Below are 18,854 nucleotides of genomic sequence, written 5' to 3' on the forward strand. Positions count from 1 at the left end.
CTCAGTTAGTTGAATGCAAAGAACAGAAAGAAGTTTCACAGAATGCTTCTGTGTAGTTTATATTTGAATATATCCCTTTTTCCACTACTACACTCTTAGCGCTCCAAATGTCCAGTTGCATTTTCTACAGAAAGAGTGATCAGAACTGCTCAATCAAAAGTATGGTTTAATTCTGTTAGCTGAATGCACAGATCAGAAAGAAGTTTCACAGAATGATTCTGTGTAGTTGATATTTGAAGATATTACTTTTTCCACTATTACACACTTACCGCTCAAAATGTCCAGTTGCATTTTCTACAGAAAGAGGGTTTCAGAACTGCTCAATCAAAAGTATGGTTTAACTCTGTAAGCTGAATGCACAGATCAGAAAGAAGTTTCACAGAATGCTTCTGTGTAGTGTTTATATGAAGTTATTCTTTTTACCAATATAGGCCTCTTAGCGCTCAGAATGTCCAATTGCAGTTTCTCTAGAAAGAGTGTTTCAGAACGGCTCAATCAAAATAAGGTTCACCTCTTTTAGTTGAATGCACACAACAGAAAGAAGTTTCACAGAATACTTCTGTGTAGTATTTAGTTGAAGATATTCCTTTTTTGACTATTACCCACTTAGCGCTCCGAATGTCCACTGGCAGTTTGTACACAAAGAGTGTTTCAGAACTGCACCTTCAAAAGTAAGGCTAAACTCTGTTAGTTGAATGCAGAGAACAGAAAGGAGTTTCAGAGAATGCTTCTGTGTAGTTTTTATTTGGAGATATTACTTTTTCCTCTATTACAATCTTAGCGCTCAGAATGTGCACTTGCATTTTCTACAGAACGAGTGTTTCATAACTGCTCAATCAAAAGTATGTTTTAGCTCTGTTAACTGAATGCACTGATCAGAAATAAGTTTCACAGAATGCTTCTGTGTAGTTTTCATTTGAAGATATTCTTTTTAACAATGTAGGCCTCTTAGCGCTTAGAAAGTCCAATTGCAGTTTCTACAGAAAGAGTGTTTCAGAACGGCTCAATAAAAAGTAAGTTTCAACTCTGTTAGTTGAATGCACAGAACAGAAAGAAGTTTCACACAATGCTTCTGTGTAGTTTATATTTGAATATATTCCTTTTTCAACTATTACGCTCTTAGCGCTCCGAATGTCCACTTGCATTTTCTACAGAAAGAGTGTTCAGAACGGCTCAATCAAAAGTATGGTTTTACTCTGTTAGTTCAATGCACAGATCCGAAAGAAGTTTCACAGAATGCTTCTGTGTAGTTTTTATTTGTAGATATTCTTTTTCCCAATATAGGCCTTTTAGCGGTCAGAATGTCCAATTGCAGTTTCTACAGAAAGAGTGTTTCACAACGGCTCCATCAAAAGTAAGGTTCAACTGAGTTAGTTGAATGCACAGAACTGAAAGAAGTTTCACAGAATGCTTCTGTGTAGTTTATAATTGAATATATTACTTTTTCCACTATTAACCTATTAGCGCTCCGAATGTCCACTTGCATTTTCTACAGAAAGAGTGTTCAGAACTGCGCAATCAAAAGTATGGTTTAGTTCTGTTAGCTGAATGCACATATCAGAAATAACTTTCACAAAATGCTGCTGTGTAGTTTTTATTTGAAGATATTATTTTTCCCAATATAGGCCTCTTATCGCTCAGAATGTCCAATTGCAGTTTCTACAGAAAGAGTGTTTCAGAACGGCTCAATCTAAAGTAAGGTTCAACTCTGTTAGTTGAATGCACAGAACAGAAGGAAGTTTCATACAATGCTTCTGTGAAGTTTATATTTGAACATATTACTTTTTCCATTATTACCCACTTAGCGCTCCGAATGTCCAGTTGCATTTTGTACAGACAGAGTGATTCAAATCTCCTCAATCAAAAGTATGGTTTAACTCTGTTAGCTGAATGCTCAGATGAGAAAGAAGTTTCACAGAATGCTTCTGTGTAGCTTACATTTGAATATATTCCTTTTTCCACGACTACCCTCTTAGCGCTCCAAATGTCCAGTTGCATTATCTACAGAAAGTGTGTTCAGAACTGCTCTATCAAAACTATGGTTTAACTCTGTTAGCTGAATGCATATATCAGAAAGAAGTCTCACAGAATGATTCTGTGTAGTTTATATTTGAACATAATATTTTTTCCAATATTACCCTCTTAGCGCTCCGAATCTCCACTTTCATTTTCTACAGAAAGAGTGTTTAGGAACGGCTCAATCAAAACTAAGGTTCAACTCTTTTAGTTGAATGCACAGAACAGAAAGAAGTTTCACAGAATGCTTCTGTGTAGTATTTAGTTGAAGATATTCCTTTTTCGAATATTACCCTCTTAGCGCTCTGAATTTCCACTGGCAGTTTCTACACAAAGAGTGTTTCAGAACTGCTCCTTCAAAAGTAAGGCTCAGCTCTGTTAGTTGAATGCAGAGAACAGAAAGGAGTTTCAGAGAGTGCTTCTGTGTAGTTTTTATTTGGAGATATTCCTTTTTCCACTATTACTATCTTAGCGCTCCGAAAGTCCACTTGCATTTTCTACAGAAAGAGTGTTTCAGAACGGCTCAATCAAAACTAAGGTTCAACACTTTTAGTTGAATGCACAGAAGAGAAAGAAGTTTCACAGAATGCTTCTGTGTAGTTTTTATTTGTAGATATTCTTTTTCCCAATATAGGCCTCTTAGCGCTCAGAATGTCCAATTGCATTTTCCACAGAAAGAGTGTTCCAGAACGGCTCAATCAAAAGCAAGGTTCAACTCAGTTAGTTGAATGCAAAGAACAGAAAGAAGTTTCACAGAATGTTTCTGTGTAGTTTATATTTGAATATATTGCTTTTTCCACTATTACCCTCTTAGCGCTCCGAATGTCCACTTGCATTTTCTACAGAAAGAGGGTTCAGAACTGCGCAATCAAAAGTATGGTTTAACTCTGTTAGCTGAACGCACATATGAGAAATAAGTTTCACACAATGCTTCTGTGTAGTTTTTATTTGGATATATTATTTTTCCCAATATAGGCCTCTTAGGGCTCAGAATGTCCAATTGCAGTTTCTACAGAAAGAGTGTTTCAGAACGGCTAAATCAAAAGTAAGTTTCAACTCTGTTAGTTGAATGTACAGAACAGAAAGATGTTTCATACAATGCTTCTGTGTAGTTTATATTTGAACATATTCCTTTTTCCACTATTACCCACTTAGCGCTCTGAATGTCCAGTTGCATTTTCTACACACAGAGTGTTTCAAAACTGCTCAGTCAAAAGTATGGTTTAACTCTGTTAGCTGAATGCTCAGATCAGAAAGAAGTTTCACAGAATGCTTCTGTGTAGTTTATATTTGAATATAATCCTTTTTCCACTACTACCCTCTTAGCGCTCCAAATGTCCAGTTGCATTTTCTACAGAAAGAGTGTTCAGAACTGCTCAATGAAAAGTATGGTTTAATTCTGTTAGCTGAATGCACAGATCAGAAAGAAGTTTCACAGAATGATTCTGTGTAGTTTATATTTGAAGATATTACTTTTTCTAGTATTACCCTCTTAGCGCTCCGAATGTCCACTTGCATTTTCTACAGAAAGAGTGTTCAGAACGGCTCAATCAAAAGTATGGTTTTACTCTATTAGTTGAATGCCCATATCAGAAATAAGTTTCACAGAATGCTTCTGTGTAGTTTTTATTTGAAGATATTCTTTTTCCCAATATAGGCCTCTTAGCGCTCAGAATGTCCAATTGCAATTTCTACAGAAAGAGTGTTTCAGAACGGCTGCATCAAAAGTAAGGTTCAACTCAGTTAGTTGAATGCAAAGAACAGAAAGAAGTTTCACAGAATGCTTCTGTGTAGTTTATATTTGAATATATCCCTTTTTCCACTACTACACTCTTAGCGCTCCAAATGTCCAGTTGCATTTTCTACAGAAAGAGTGATCAGAACTGCTCAATCAAAAGTATGGTTTAATTCTGTTAGCTGAATGCACAGATCAGAAAGAAGTTTCACAGAATGATTCTGTGTAGTTGATATTTGAAGATATTACTTTTTCCACTATTACACACTTACCGCTCAAAATGTCCAGTTGCATTTTCTACAGAAAGAGGGTTTCAGAACTGCTCAATCAAAAGTATGGTTTAACTCTGTAAGCTGAATGCACAGATCAGAAAGAAGTTTCACAGAATGCTTCTGTGTAGTGTTTATATGAAGTTATTCTTTTTACCAATATAGGCCTCTTAGCGCTCAGAATGTCCAATTGCAGTTTCTCTAGAAAGAGTGTTTCAGAACGGCTCAATCAAAATAAGGTTCACCTCTTTTAGTTGAATGCACACAACAGAAAGAAGTTTCACAGAATACTTCTGTGTAGTATTTAGTTGAAGATATTCCTTTTTTGACTATTACCCACTTAGCGCTCCGAATGTCCACTGGCAGTTTGTACACAAAGAGTGTTTCAGAACTGCACCTTCAAAAGTAAGGCTAAACTCTGTTAGTTGAATGCAGAGAACAGAAAGGAGTTTCAGAGAATGCTTCTGTGTAGTTTTTATTTGGAGATATTACTTTTTCCTCTATTACAATCTTAGCGCTCAGAATGTGCACTTGCATTTTCTACAGAACGAGTGTTTCATAACTGCTCAATCAAAAGTATGTTTTAGCTCTGTTAACTGAATGCACTGATCAGAAATAAGTTTCACAGAATGCTTCTGTGTAGTTTTCATTTGAAGATATTCTTTTTAACAATGTAGGCCTCTTAGCGCTTAGAAAGTCCAATTGCAGTTTCTACAGAAAGAGTGTTTCAGAACGGCTCAATAAAAAGTAAGTTTCAACTCTGTTAGTTGAATGCACAGAACAGAAAGAAGTTTCACACAATGCTTCTGTGTAGTTTATATTTGAATATATTCCTTTTTCAACTATTACGCTCTTAGCGCTCCGAATGTCCACTTGCATTTTCTACAGAAAGAGTGTTCAGAACGGCTCAATCAAAAGTATGGTTTTACTCTGTTAGTTCAATGCACAGATCCGAAAGAAGTTTCACAGAATGCTTCTGTGTAGTTTTTATTTGTAGATATTCTTTTTCCCAATATAGGCCTTTTAGCGGTCAGAATGTCCAATTGCAGTTTCTACAGAAAGAGTGTTTCACAACGGCTCCATCAAAAGTAAGGTTCAACTGAGTTAGTTGAATGCACAGAACTGAAAGAAGTTTCACAGAATGCTTCTGTGTAGTTTATAATTGAATATATTACTTTTTCCACTATTAACCTATTAGCGCTCCGAATGTCCACTTGCATTTTCTACAGAAAGAGTGTTCAGAACTGCGCAATCAAAAGTATGGTTTAGTTCTGTTAGCTGAATGCACATATCAGAAATAACTTTCACAAAATGCTGCTGTGTAGTTTTTATTTGAAGATATTATTTTTCCCAATATAGGCCTCTTATCGCTCAGAATGTCCAATTGCAGTTTCTACAGAAAGAGTGTTTCAGAACGGCTCAATCAAAAGTAAGGTTCAACTCTGTTAGTTGAATGCACAGAACAGAAAGAAGTTTCATACAATGCTTCTGTGAAGTTTATATTTGAACATATTACTTTTTCCATTATTACCCACTTAGCGCTCCGAATGTCCAGTTGCATTTTGTACAGACAGAGTGATTCAAATCTCCTCAATCAAAAGTATGGTTTAACTCTGTTAGCTGAATGCTCAGATGAGAAAGAAGTTTCACAGAATGCTTCTGTGTAGCTTACATTTGAATATATTCCTTTTTCCACGACTACCCTCTTAGCGCTCCAAATGTCCAGTTGCATTATCTACAGAAAGTGTGTTCAGAACTGCTCTATCAAAACTATGGTTTAACTCTGTTAGCTGAATGCATATATCAGAAAGAAGTCTCACAGAATGATTCTGTGTAGTTTATATTTGAACATAATATTTTTTCCAATATTACCCTCTTAGCGCTCCGAATCTCCACTTTCATTTTCTACAGAAAGAGTGTTTAGGAACGGCTCAATCAAAACTAAGGTTCAACTCTTTTAGTTGAATGCACAGAACAGAAAGAAGTTTCACAGAATGCTTCTGTGTAGTATTTAGTTGAAGATATTCCTTTTTCGAATATTACCCTCTTAGCGCTCTGAATTTCCACTGGCAGTTTCTACACAAAGAGTGTTTCAGAACTGCTCCTTCAAAAGTAAGGCTCAGCTCTGTTAGTTGAATGCAGAGAACAGAAAGGAGTTTCAGAGAGTGCTTCTGTGTAGTTTTTATTTGGAGATATTCCTTTTTCCACTATTACTATCTTAGCGCTCCGAAAGTCCACTTGCATTTTCTACAGAAAGAGTGTTTCAGAACGGCTCAATCAAAACTAAGGTTCAACACTTTTAGTTGAATGCACAGAAGAGAAAGAAGTTTCACAGAATGCTTCTGTGTAGTTTTTATTTGTAGATATTCTTTTTCCCAATATAGGCCTCTTAGCGCTCAGAATGTCCAATTGCATTTTCTACAGAAAGAGTGATCCAGAACGGCTCAATCAAAAGCAAGGTTCAACTCAGTTAGTTGAATGCAGAGAACAGAAAGAAGTTTCACAGAATGCTTCTGTGTAGTTTATATTTGAATATACTGCTTTTTCCAATATTACCCTCTTAGCGCTCCGAATGTCCACTTGCATTTTCTACAGAAAGAGTGTTCAGAACTGCGCAATAAAAAGTATGGTTTATCTCTGTTAGCTGAACGCACATATCAGAAATAAGTTTCACACACTGCTTCTGTGTAGTTTTTATTTGAATATATTATTTTTCCCAATATAGGCCTCTTAGGGCTCAGAATGTCCAATTGCAGTTTCTACAGAAAGAGTGTTTCAGAACGGCTAAATCAAAAGTAAGGTTCTACCCTGTTAGTTGAATGTACAGAACAGAAAGCTGTTTCATACTATGCTTCTGTGTAGTTTGTATTTGAACATATTACTTTTTCCACTATTAGCCACTTAGCGCTCCGAATGTCCCGTTGCATTTTCTACAGACAGAGTGTTTCAAAACTGCTCAGTCAAAACTATGGTTTAACTCTGTTAGCTGAATGCTCAGATCAGAAAGAAGTTTCACAGAATGCTTCTGTGTAGTTTATATTTGAATATATTCCTTTTTCCACTACTACCCTCTTAGCGCTGCAATTGTCCAGTTGCATTTTCTACAGAAAGAGTGTTCAGAACTGCTCAATGAAAAGTATGGTTTAATTCTGTTAGCTGAATGCACAGATCAGAAAGAAGTTTCACAGAATGATTCTGTGTAGTTTATATTTGAAGATATTACTTTTTCTAGTATTACCCTCTTAGCGCTCAGAATGTCCACTTGCATTTTCTTCAGAAAGAGTGTTCCGAACGGCTCAATCAAAAGTAAGGTTTTACTCTATTAGTTGAATGCCTATATCAGAAATAAGTTTCACAGAATGCTTCTGTGTAGTTTTTATTTGAAGACATTCTTTTTCAAAATATAGGCCTCTTAGCGCTCAGAATGTCCAATTGCAGTTTCTACAGAAAGAGGTTTTCAGAACGGCTCCATCAAAAGTAAGGTTCAACTCAGTTAGTTGAATGCACAGAACAGAAAGAAGTTTCACAGAATGCTTCTGTGTAGTTTATATTTGAATATATTCCTTTTCCAGTATTACCGTCTTAGTGCTGCGAATATCCACTTTCATTTTCTAAAGAAAGAGTGTTTCAGAACGGCTCAATCAAAAGTATGCTTTAACTCTGTTAGCTGAATGCACAGATCAGAAAGAAGTTTCACAGAATGATTCTGTGTGGTTTATATTTGAAGATATTCCTTTCTCCACTATTACCCACTTAGCGCTCCAAATGTCCAGTAGCATTTTCTACAGAAAGTGTTTCAGAACTGCTCAATCCAAAGTATGGTTTAACACTGTTAGCTGAATGCACAGATCAGAAAGAAGTTTCACAGAATGCTTCTGTGTAGGGTTTATATGAAAATATTCTTTTTACCAATATAGGCCTCTTAGCGCTCAGAATGTCCAATTGCAGTTTCTACAGAAAGAGTGTTTCACAACGGCTCCATCAAAAGTAAGGTTCAACTCAGTTAATTGAATGCACAGAACAGAAAGGAGTTTCACAGAATGCTTCTGTGTAGTATTTAGTTGAAGATATTCCTTTATTGACTATTACCCACTTAGCGCTCCGAATGTCCACTGGCAGTTTCTACACAAAGAGTGTTTCAGAACTGTTCCTTCAAAAGTAAGTCTCAACTCTGTTAGTTGAATTCAGAGAACAGAAAGGAGTTTCAGAGAATGCTTCTGTGTAGTTTTTATTTGGAGATATTCCTTTTTCCACTATTACTATCTTAGCGCTCCGAAGGTCCACTTATATTTTCTACACAAAGAGTGTTTCATAACTGCTCAATCAAAAGTATGGTTTAGCTCTGTTAACTGAATGCACATATCAGAAATATGTTTCACAGAATGCTTCTGTGTAGTTTTTATTTGAAGATATTCTTTTTAACAATGTAGGCCTCTTAGCGATTAGAAAGTCAAATTGCAGTTTCTACAGAAAGAGTGTTTCAGAACGTCTCAATCAAACGTAAGGTTCAACTCTGTTAGTTGAATGCACAGAACAGAAAGAAGTTTCACAGAATGCTTCTGTGTAGTTTATATTTGAATATATTCCTTTTTCAACTATTACCCTCTTAGCGCTCCGAATGTCCAATTGCATTTTCTACAGAAAGAGTGTTCAGAACGGCTCAATCAAAAGTTTGGTTTTACTCTGTTAGTTGAATGCACAGATCCGAAAGAAGTTTCACAGAATGCTTCTGTGTAGTTTTTATTTGTAGATATTCTTTTTCCCAATATAGGCCTTTTAGCGGTCAGAATGTACAATTGCAGTTTCTACAGAAAGAGTGTTTCACAACGGCTCCATCAAAAGTAAGGTTCAACTCAGTTAGTTGAATGCATAGAACAGAAAGAAGTTTCACAGAATGCTTCTGTGTAGTTCATAATTGAATATATTCCTTTTTCCACTATTACCGTATTAGCGCTCCGAATGTCCACTTGCATTTTCTACAGAAAGAGTGTTCAGAACTGTGCAATCAAAAGTATGGTTTAACTCTGTTAGCTGAATGCACATATCAGAAATAAGTTTCACACAATGCTGCTGTGTATTTTTTATTTGAAGATATTATTATTCCCTATATAGGCCTCTTAGAGCTGAGAATGTCTAATTGCAGATTCTACAGAAAGAGTGTTTCAGAACGGCTCAATCAAAAGTAAGGTTCAACTCTGTTAGTTGAATGCACAGAACAGAAGGAAGTTTCATACAATGCTTCTGTGTTGTTTATATTTGAACATATTCCTTTTTCCATTATTACCCACTTAGCCCTCCGAATGTCCAGTTGCATTTTCTACAGTCAGAGTGTTTCAAATCTCCTCAATCAAAAGTATGGTTTAACTCTGTTAGCGGAATGCTCAGATCAGAAGGAAGTTTCACAGAATGCTTCTGTGTAGCTTATATTTGAATATATTCCTTTTTCCTCTACTACCCTCTTAGCGCTCCAAATTTCCAGTTGCATTTTCTACAGAAAGAGTGTTCAGAACTGCACTATCAAAACTATGGTTTAACTCTGTTAGCTGAATGCACATATCAGAAAGAAGTTTCACAGAATGATTCTGTGTAGTTTATATTTGAAGATAATCCTTTTTCCACTATTACCCTCTTAGCGCTCCGAATCTCCACTTTCATTTTCTACAGAAAGAGTGTTTCAGAACGGCTCAATTAAACTAAGGTTCAACTCTTTTAGTTGAATGCACAGAACAGAAAGAAGTTTCACAGAATGCTTCTGTGTAGTATTTAGTTGAAGATATTCCTTTTTCGACTATTACCCTCTTAGCGCTCTGAATTTCCACTGGCAGTTTCTACACAAAGAGTGTTTCAGAACTGCTCCTTCAAAAGTAAGGCTCAGCACTGTTAGTTGAATGCAGAGAACAGAAAGGAGTTTCAGAGAATGCTTCTGTGTAGTTTTTATATGGAGATATTCCTTTTTCCACTATTACTAACTTAGCGCTACCAATGTCCACTTGCATTTTCTACAGAAAGAGTGTTTCAGAACGGCTCAATCAAAACTAAGGTTCAACACTTTTAGTTGAATGCACAGAACAGAAAGAAGTTTCACAGAATGCTTCTGTGTAGTTTTTATTTGTAGATATTATTTTTCCCAATATAGGCCTCTGAGCGCTCAGAATGTCCAATTGCATTTTCTACAGAAAGAGTGTTCCAGAACGGCTCAATCAAAAGCAAGGTTCAACTCAGTTAGTTGAATGCAGAGAACAGAAAGAAGTTTCACAGAATGCTTCTTTGTAGTTTATATTTGAGTATATTGCTTTTTCCACTATTACCCTCTTAGCGCTCCGAATTTCAACTTGCATTTTCTACAGAAAGAGTGTTCAGAACTGCGCAATCAAAAGTATGGTTTAACTCTGTTAGCTGAATGCACATATCAGAAATAAGTTTCACACAATGCCTCTGTGTAGTTTTTATTTGAATATATTATTTTTCCCAATATAGGCCTCTTAGGGCTCAGAATGTCCAATTGCAGTTTCTACAGAAAGAGTGTTTCAGAACGGCTCAATCAAAAGTAAGTTTCAACTCTGTTAGTTGAATGTACAGAACAGAAAGATGTTTCATACAATGCTTCTGTGTAGTTTATATTTGAACATATTCCTTTTTCCACTATTACCCACTTAGCGCTCCGAATGTCCAGTTGCATTTTCTACAGACAGAGTGTTTCAAAACTGCTCAGTCAAAAGTATGGTTTAACTCTGTTAGCTGAATGCTCAGATCAGAAAGAAGTTTCACAGAATGCTTCCGTGTAGTTTATATTTGAATATATTCCTTTTTCCACTACTACCCTCTAATCGCTCCAAATGTCTAGTTGCATTTTCTACAGAAAGAGTGTTCAGAACTGCTCAATGAAATGTATGGTTTAATTCTGTTAGCTGAATGCACAGATCAGAAAGAAGTTTCACAGAATGATTCTGTGTAGTTTATATTTGAAGATATTACTTTTTCTAGTATTACCCTCTTAGCGCTCAGAATGTCCACTTGCATTTTCTACAGAAAGAGTGTTCAGAACGGCTCAATCAAAAGTATGGTTTTACTCTATTAGTTGAATGCCCATATCCGAAATAAGTTTCACAGAATGCTTCTGTGTAGTTTTTATTTGAAGATATTCTTTTTCAAAATATAGGCCTCTTAGCGCTCAGAATGTCCAATTGCAGTTTCTACCTAAAGAGCTTTTCAGAACGTCTCCATCAAAAGTAAGGTTCAACTCAGTTAGTTGAATGCACAGAACAGAAAGAAGTTTCACAGAATGCTTCTGTGTAGTTTATATTTGAATATATTCCTTTTCCAGTATTACCGTCTTAGCGCTGCGAATATCCACTTGCATTTTCTAAAGAAAGAGTGTTTCAGAACGGCTCAATCAAAAACAAGGTTCAACTCTGTTAGTTAAATGCACAGAAGAGAAATGAGTTTCATACAATGCTTCTGTGTAGTTTATATTTGAATATATTCCTTTTTCCACTACTACCCTCTTAGCGCTCCAAATGTCCAGTTGCATTTTCTACAGAAAGAGTGTTCAGAACTGCTCAATCAAAAGTATGCTTTAACTCTTTTAGCTGAATGCACAGATCAGAAAGAAGTTTCACAGAATGATTCTGTGTAGTTTATATTTGAAGACATTCCTTTTTCCACTATTACCCACTTAGCGCTCCAAATGTCCAGTAGCATTTTCTACAGAAAGAGTGTTTCAGAACTGCTCAATCCAAAGTATGGTTTAACTCTGTTAGCTGAGTGCACAGATCAGAAAGAAGTTTCACAGAATGCTTCTATGTAGTGTTTATGTGAAAATATTCTTTTTACCAATATAGGACTCTTAGCGCTCAGAATGTCCAATTGCAGTTTCTATAGAAAGAGTGTTTCAGAACGGCTCAATGAAAAGTAAGGTTCACCTCTTTTAGTTGAATGCACAGAACAGAAAGTAGTTTCACAGAATGCTTCTGTGTTGTATTTAGTTGAAGATATTCCTTTATTGACTATTACCCACTTAGCGCTCCGAATGTCCACTGGCAGTTTCTACACAAAGAGTGTTTCAGAACTGTTCCTTCAAAAGTAAGGCTCAACTCTATTAGTTGAATTCAGAGAACAGAAAGGAGTTTCAGAGAATGCTTCTGTGTGGTTTTTATTAGAAGATAATCCTTTTTCCCCTATTACAATCTTAGCGCTCCGAAGGTCCACTTATATTTTCTACACAAAGAGTGTTTCATAACTGCTCAATCAAAAGTATGGTTTAGCTCTGTTAACTGAATGCACATATCAGAAATATGTTTCACAGAATGCTTCTGTGTAGTTTTTATTTGAAGATATTCTTTTTAACAATGTAGGCCTCTTAGCGCTTAGAAAGTCCAATTGCAGTTTCTAAGAAAGAGTGTTTCAGAACGGCTCAATCAAAAGTAAGGTTCAACTCTGTTAGTTGAATGCACAGAACAGAAAGAAGTTTCACAGAATGCTTCTGTGTAGTTTATATTTGAATATATTCCTTTTTCAACTATTACGCTCTTAGCGCTCCGAATGTCCACTTGCATTTTATACAGAAAGAGTGTTCAGAACGGCTCAATCAAAAGTATGGTTTTACTCTGTTAGTCGAATGCACAGATCCGAAAGAAGTTTCACAGAATGCTTCTGTGTAGTTTTTATTTGTAGATATTCTTTTTCCCAATATAGGCCTTTTAGCGGTCAGAATGTCCAATTGCAGTTTCTACAGAAAGAGTGTTTCACAACGGCTCCATTAAAAGTAAGGTTCAACTCAGTTAGTTGAATGCACAGAACAGAAAGAAGTTTCACAGAATGCTTCTGTGTAGTTTATAATTGAATATATTCCTTTTTCCACTATTACCGTATTAGCGCTCCGAATGTCCACTTGCATTTTCTACAGAAAGAGTGTTCAGAACTGGGCAATCAAAAGTATGGTTTAACTCTGTTAGCTGAATGCACATATCAGAAATAAGTTTCACACAATGCTGCTGTGTAGTTTTTATTTGAGGATATTATTATTCCCAATATAGGCCTCTTAGAGCTGAGAATGTCCAATTGCAGTTTCTACAGAAAGAGTGTTTCAGAACGGCTCAATCAAAAGTAAGGTTCAACTCTGTTAGTTGAATGCACAGAACAGAAAGAAGTTTCATACAATGCTTCTGTGTTGTTTATATTTGAACATATTGCTTTTTCCATTATTACCCACTTAGCGCTCCGAATGTCCAGTTGCATTTTCTACAGTCAGAGTGTTTCAAATCTCCTCAATCAAAAGTATGGTTTAACTCTGTTAGCTGAATTCTCAGATCAGAAAGAAGTTTCACAGAATGCTTCTGTGTAGCTAATACTTGAATATATTCCTTTTTCCAATACTACCCTCTTAGCGCTCCGAATGTCCAGTTGCATTTTCTACAGAAAGAGTGTTCAGAACTGCACTATCAAAAGTATGGTTTAACTTTGTTAGCTGAATGCACATATCAGAAAGAAGTTTCACAGAATGATTCTTTGTAGTTTATATTTGAAGATAATCCTTTTTCCACTATTACCCTCTTAGCGCTCCGAATCTCCACTTTCATTTTCTACAGAAAGAGTGTTTCAGTACGGCTCAATCAAAACTGAGGTTCAAATCTTTTAGTTGAATGCACAGAACAGAAAGAAGTTTCACAGAATGCTTCTGTGTAGTATTTAGTTGAAGATATTCCTTTTTCGACTATTACCCTCTTAGCGCTCTGAATTTCCACTGGCAGTTTCTACACAAAGAGTGTTTCAGAACTGTTCCTTCAAAAGTAAGGCTCAACTCTGTTAGTTGAATTCAGAGAACAGAAAGGAGTTTCAGAGAATGCTTCTGTGTAGTTTTTATTTGGAGATATTCCTTTTTCCACTATTACTATCTTAGCGCTCCGAAGGTCCACTTATATTTTCTACACAAAGAGTGTTTCATAACTGCTCAATCAAAAGTATGGTTTAGCTCTGTTAACTGAATGCACATATCAGAAATATGTTTCACAGAATGCTTCTGTGTAGTTTTTATTTGAAGATATTCTTTTTAACAATGTAGGCCTCTTAGCGATTAGAAAGTCAAATTGCAGTTTCTACAGAAAGAATGTTTCAGAACGTCTCAATCAAACGTAAGGTTCAACTCTGTTAGTTGAATGCACAGAACAGAAAGAAGTTTCACAGAATGCTTCTGTGTAGTTTATATTTGAATATATTCCTTTTTCAACTATTACCCTCTTAGCGCTCCGAATGTCCAATTGCATTTTCTACGGAAAGAGTGTTCAGAACGGCTCAATCAAAAGTTTGGTTTTACTCTGTTAGTTGAATGCACAGATCCGAAAGAAGTTTCACAGAATGCTTCTGTGTAGTTTTTATTTGTAGATATTCTTTTTCCCAATATAGGCCTTTTAGCGGTCAGAATGTACAATTGCCGTTTCTACAGAAAGAGTGTTTCACAACGGCTCCATCAAAAGTAAGGTTCAACTCAGTTAGTTGAATGCATAGAACAGAAAGAAGTTTCACAGAATGCTTCTGTGTAGTTCATAATTGAATATATTCCTTTTTCCACTATTACCGTATTAGCGCTCCGAATGTCCACTTGCATTTTCTACAGAAAGAGTGTTCAGAACTGTGCAATCAAAAGTATGGTTTAACTCTGTTAGCTGAATGCACATATCAGAAATAAGTTTCACACAATGCTGCTGTGTAGTTTTTATTTGAAGATATTATTATTCCCTATATAGGCCTCTTAGAGCTGAGAATGTCTAATTGCAGATTCTACAGAAAGAGTGTTTCAGAACGGCTCAATCAAAAGTAAGGTTCAACTCTGTTAGTTGAATGCACAGAACAGAAGGAAGTTTCATACAATGCTTCTGTGTTGTTTATATTTGAACATATTCCTTTTTCCATTATTACCCACTTAGCCCTCCGAATGTCCAGTTGCATTTTCTACAGTCAGAGTGTTTCAAATCTCCTCAATCAAAAGTATGGTTTAACTCTGTTAGCGGAATGCTCAGATCAGAAAGAAGTTTCACAGAATGCTTCTGTGTAGCTTATATTTGAATATATTCCTTTTTCCACTACTACCCTCTTAGCGCTCCAAATTTCCAGTTGCATTTTCTACAGAAAGAGTGTTCAGAACTGCACTATCAAAACTATGGTTTAACTCTGTTAGCTGAATGCACATATCAGAAAGAAGTTTCACAGAATGATTCTGTGTAGTTTATATTTGAAGATAATCCTTTTTCCACTATTACCCTCTTAGCGCTCCGAATCTCCACTTTCATTTTCTACAGAAAGAGTGTTTCAGAACGGCTCAATTAAACTAAGGTTCAACTCTTTTAGTTGAATGCACAGAACAGAAAGAAGTTTCACAGAATGCTTCTGTGTAGTATTTAGTTGAAGATATTCCTTTTTCGACTATTACCCTCTTAGCGCTCTGAATTTCCACTGGCAGTTTCTACACAAAGAGTGTTTCAGAACTGCTCCTTCAAAAGTAAGGCTCAGCTCTGTTAGTTGAATGCAGAGAACAGAAAGGAGTTTCAGAGAATGCTTCTGTGTAGTTTTTATATGGAGATATTCCTTTTTCCACTATTACTAACTTAGCGCTACGAATGTCCACTTGCATTTTCTACAGAAAGAGTGTTTCAGAACGGCTCAATCAAAACTAAGGTTCAACACTTTTAGTTGAATGCACAGAACAGAAAGAAGTTTCACAGAATGCTTCTGTGTAGTTTTTATTTGTAGATATTATTTTTCCCAATATAGGCCTCTGAGCGCTCAGAATGTCCAATTGCATTTTCTACAGAAAGAGTGTTCCAGAACGGCTCAATCAAAAGCAAGTTTCAACTCAGTTAGTTGAATGCAGAGAACAGAAAGAAGTTTCACAGAATGCTTCTTTGTAGTTTATATTTGAGTATATTGCTTTTTCCACTATTACCCTCTTAGCGCTCCGAATTTCAACTTGCATTTTCTACAGAAAGAGTGTTCAGAACTGCGCAATCAAAAGTATGGTTTAGTTCTGTTAGCTGAATGCACATATCAGAAATAAGTTTCACACAATGCCTCTGTGTAGTTTTTATTTGAATATATTATTTTTCCCAATACAGGCCTCTTAGGGCTCAGAATGTCCAATTGCAGTTTCTACAGAAAGAGTGTTTCAGAACGGCTCAATCAAAAGTAAGTTTCAACTCTGTTAGTTGAATGTACAGAACAGAAAGATGTTTCATACAATGCTTCTGTGTAGTTTATATTTGAACATATTCCTTTTTCCACTATTACCCACTTAGCGCTCCGAATGTCCAGTTGCATTTTCTACAGACAGAGTGTTTCAAAACTGCTCAGTCAAAAGTATGGTTTAACTCTGTTAGCTGAATGCTCAGATCAGAAAGAAGTTTCACAGAATGCTTCCGTGTAGTTTATATTTGAATATATTCCTTTTTCCACTACTACCCTCTAATCGCTCCAAATGTCTAGTTGCATTTTCTACAGAAAGAGTGTTCAGAACTGCTCAATGAAATGTATGGTTTAATTCTGTTAGCTGAATGCACAGATCAGAAAGAAGTTTCACAGAATGATTCTGTGTAGTTTATATTTGAAGATATTACTTTTTCTAGTATTACCCTCTTAGCGCTCAGAATGTCCACTTGCATTTTCTACAGAAAGAGTGTTCAGAACGGCTCAATCAAAAGTATGGTTTTACTCTATTAGTTGAATGCCCATATCCGAAATAAGTTTCACAGAATGCTTCTGTGTAGTTTTTATTTGAAGATATTCTTTTTCAAAATATAGGCCTCTTAGCGCTCAGAATGTCCAATTGCAGTTTCTACCTAAAGAGCTTTTCAGAACGTCTCCATCAAAAGTAAGGTTCAACTCAGTTAGTTGAATGCACAGAACAGAAAGAAGTTTCACAGAATGCTTCTGTGTAGTTTATATTTGAATATATTCCTTTTCCAGTATTACCGTCTTAGCGCTGCGAATATCCACTTGCATTTTCTAAAGAAAGAGTGTTTCAGAACGGCTCAATCAAAAACAAGGTTCAACTCTGTTAGTTAAATGCACAGAAGAGAAATGAGTTTCATACAATGCTTCTGTGTAGTTTATATTTGAATATATTCCTTTTTCCACTACTACCCTCTTAGCGCTCCAAATGTCCAGTTGCATTTTCTACAGAAAGAGTGTTCAGAACTGCTCAATCAAAAGTATGCTTTAACTCTGTTAGCTGAATGCACAGATCAGAAAGAAGTTTCACAGAATGATTCTGTGTAGTTTATATTTGAAGACATTCCTTTTTCCACTATTACCCACTTAGCGCTCCAAATGTCCAGTAGCATTTTCTACAGAAAGAGTGTTTCAGAACTGCTCAATCCAAAGTATGGTTTAACTCTGTTAGCTGAGTGCACAGATCAGAAAGAAGTTTCACAGAATGCTTCTATGTAGTGTTTATGTGAAAATATTCTTTTTACCAATATAGGACTCTTAGCGCTCAGAATGTCCAATTGCAGTTTCTATAGAAAGAGTGTTTCAGAACGGCTCAATGAAAAGTAAGGTTCACCTCTTTTAGTTGAATGCACAGAACAGAAAGTAGTTTCACAGAATGCTTCTGTGTTGTATTTAGTTGAAGATATTCCTTTATTGACTATTACCCACTTAGCGCTCCGAATGTCCACTGGCAGTTTCTACACAAAGAGTGTTTCAGAACTGTTCCTTCAAAAGTAAGGCTCAACTCTATTAGTTGAATTCAGAGAACAGAAAGGAGTTTCAGAGAATGCTTCTGTGTGGTTTTTATTAGAAGATAATCCTTTTTCCCCTATTACAATCTTAGCGCTCCGAAGGTCCACTTATATTTTCTACACAAAGAGTGTTTCATAACTGCTCAATCAAAAGTATGGTTTAGCTCTGTTAACTGAATGCACATATCAGAAATATGTTTCACAGAATGCTTCTGTGTAGTTTTTATTTGAAGATATTCTTTTTAACAATGTAGGCCTCTTAGCGCTTAGAAAGTCCAATTGCAGTTTCTAAGAAAGAGTGTTTCAGAACGGCTCAATCAAAAGTAAGGTTCAACTCTGTTAGTTGAATGCACAGAACAGAAAGAAGTTTCACAGAATGCTTCTGTGTAGTTTATATTTGAATATATTCCTTTTTCAACTATTACGCTCTTAGCGCTCCGAATGTCCACTTGCATTTTATACAGAAAGAGTGTTCAGAACGGCTCAATCAAAAGTATGGTTTTACTCTGTTAGTCGAATGCACAGATCCGAAAGAAGTTTCACAGAATGCTTCTGTGTAGTTTTTATTTGTAGATATTCTTTTTCCCAATATAGGCCTTTTAGCGGTCAGAATGTCCAATTGCAGTTTCTACAGAAAGAGTGTTTCACAACGGCTCCATTAAAAGTAAGGTTCAACTCAGTTAGTTGAATGCACAGAACAGAAAGAAGTTTCACAGAATGCTTCTGTGTAGTTTATAATTGAATATATTCCTTTTTCCACTATTACCGTATTAGCGCTCCGAATGTCCACTTGCATTTTCTACAGAAAGAGTGTTCAGAACTGGGCAATCAAAAGTATGGTTTAACTCTGTTAGCTGAATGCACATATCAGAAATAAGTTTCACACAATGCTGCTGTGTAGTTTTTATTTGAGGATATTATTATTCCCAATATAGGCCTCTTAGAGCTGAGAATGTCCAATTGCAGTTTCTACAGAAAGAGTGTTTCAGAACGGCTCAATCAAAAGTAAGGTTCAACTCTGTTAGTTGAATGCACAGAACAGAAAGAAGTTTCATACAATGCTTCTGTGTTGTTTATATTTGAACATATTGCTTTTTCCATTAT

Source organism: Symphalangus syndactylus, chromosome 12 (assembly GCF_028878055.3).
Source record: "Symphalangus syndactylus isolate Jambi chromosome 12, NHGRI_mSymSyn1-v2.1_pri, whole genome shotgun sequence".
NCBI classification, from domain to species: Eukaryota; Metazoa; Chordata; class Mammalia; order Primates; family Hylobatidae; genus Symphalangus; species Symphalangus syndactylus.